Source organism: Lipotes vexillifer, unplaced genomic scaffold, assembly GCF_000442215.2.
Source record: "Lipotes vexillifer unplaced genomic scaffold, Lipotes_vexillifer_v1.1 scaffold397, whole genome shotgun sequence".
Classification (NCBI taxonomy): Eukaryota; Metazoa; Chordata; class Mammalia; order Artiodactyla; family Lipotidae; genus Lipotes; species Lipotes vexillifer.
The window spans coordinates 3,058,598-3,060,785 of NW_006772681.1; positions in this window are offsets into that span (position 1 = coordinate 3,058,598).

Sequence of the window (2,188 nt, forward strand, 5' to 3'; positions counted from 1 at the left end):
TTTTTTTTTTTTTTTTTTTTTTGCCAATGTTTTCAGTTTTTACTTTGCCAGCAGTGGGCATCGCATAGGAAAAGAGGTTTCATGGTGTAAACAGATTTTTCTATGTGTTCAATGAATTAGCTTCACTGGCTCTTAGGCAAAACAGACTGGCTGGATGGAATTAATTTTAGCAAGCTTTTGTGTTTTGCCCAGGGTCTTGTACAATTCAAATGAATCAATCCTATACCAAAAAAAAAAAAAAAAAAAAAAAAAAAAAAAATATTGTAATGTTTAGGGGCTTCCCTGGTGGTGCAGTGGTTAGGAATCCACCTGCCCGTGCAAGGGACACGGGTTCAATCCCTGGTCCTGGAAGATCCCACATGTCGCGGAGCAGCTAAGCCCGTGTGCCACAACTGCTGAGCCCGCGCTCTGCAGCAAGAGTAGCCACTGCAATGAAGAGTAGCCCCTGCTCACCGCAACTAGAGAAAGCCCGCACACAGCAACGAAGACCCAACGTAGCCAAAAATAAATAAATAAATTTAAAAAAATTGTAATGTTTAAGGGAACTTGGCATACTAGAAATTCAAATAAAAAATGTGTGATTGAGTAATTGACTTGAGATTTGTGATTTTAATTGGAAAGGTATGAGACTACATTAGAATACTTTAAGAAGTTTTAAAACTCACTTTGTGATTATAATTTTTTAGATTTAGAAGAATTGTTTACATACTTTGGAAAGTTTTAAAATACTAAAAAAAATAATACATCATGTTAAATTGATAGCATACTAAATTTGAAGAAACTTGCCTAACATAAATGGGACTGAGCTTTTGAAGGGAATTTAGTCCATTCAACTGGAATTCAACTCAATATTAACAGAAAAAGTGAAGATGATTCTAAAATTTTATTTAGTTAGATTCATAAATAAAACAAACAAATTTTCTAAGTCAGTCTTAAAGACTCAAGGAAAACTGGATAAAAATGCACTTATTATATAAGTTGAATATTAGTTTTTAAAATGCAATTGTGAAAAATAGCATCCCCTGTCCATAAAAATCATACGTGGACATTAAAAAACTCACATTGGCAAAATATATTTAATTTTCAGTCAAATTCTCTAAGCATAATATGTTACCTCCTTTATCCCTGGCGCTTAGTTATGCTGTGGTCTCCTCTTCATAAGTTTTAAGATAGAATGATATTCTTGGTGCTGGTGATGATTTAACCCAATGACCTTCACTGCAAATGACTCGAGAACAAAATGATGAAAGGGCAATGAGTCCAGGAGCCAGACAGAGCAAGAGAGGTTTTGCAAAGAGAATGAAAAGCATATTATGTTTTTAATATTTTCTTTTAAATATATAAAAATACTTTTGTTTTAGAGACTGAGTTTTCCAGCAGATGTTTCTTGATTGCGTGCTCACCTGCCAGGTTCACTCTGATATTCCTGGAACAGAAAACAATTTAAGGGATATTCAATACTCAAGTGACTTAGAGCTTAAAACCTTTCTCTTCTCAAATAAGAAGTCTAGAGGTTAAGGTCGAATTCTGTCATGTTCCCAAACAAAGAAAAAAATTAAGAAGGGGCCACCACCTATGCTTTAATATTGGCACAATTAACAAGCCACAACACTTAAAGGGAAAAGAGAGGCAAAGGCTAGCTTGTCTTTTCTGATATATTATGCGTCAATATAATGTGGTGATTTTCAACATTTAAAAAATGGACTTTCCTGGTGGCACAGTGGTTAAGACTGTGCTCCCAATCCAGGGGGCCCGGGTTTGATCTCTGGCCCGGGAACTAGATCCCACATGCATGCCGCAACTAAGGAGCCCACGTGCCTCAACTAAGAAGCCGGCAAGCTGCAACTAAGCAGCCCGCTTGCCGCAACTAAGACCCGATGCTACTAACTAAATAAATAAATATTAAAAATAATAAAATAAAAAATGAAAAGAGGATATGAGTTTTTAGGAAAAGAAGTTAAGGGAATATTACTAATTATGCAAAATCTATTAACCCTCTTAAAGAAACACCTGAGTGGAAAGTTAATCCGAAATGGAAAGCCTCTCTATACTTTCCTCTAAATAATTTTGTTTAGAAATAACAGAAGTTAACTGTTTTGAGGATTAAATATTTGCCAGGCATTTTACAGCTATTACCTCATTCAATCCTCACTATACTATTAGGCTTTCATTCATTCATTTATTACGT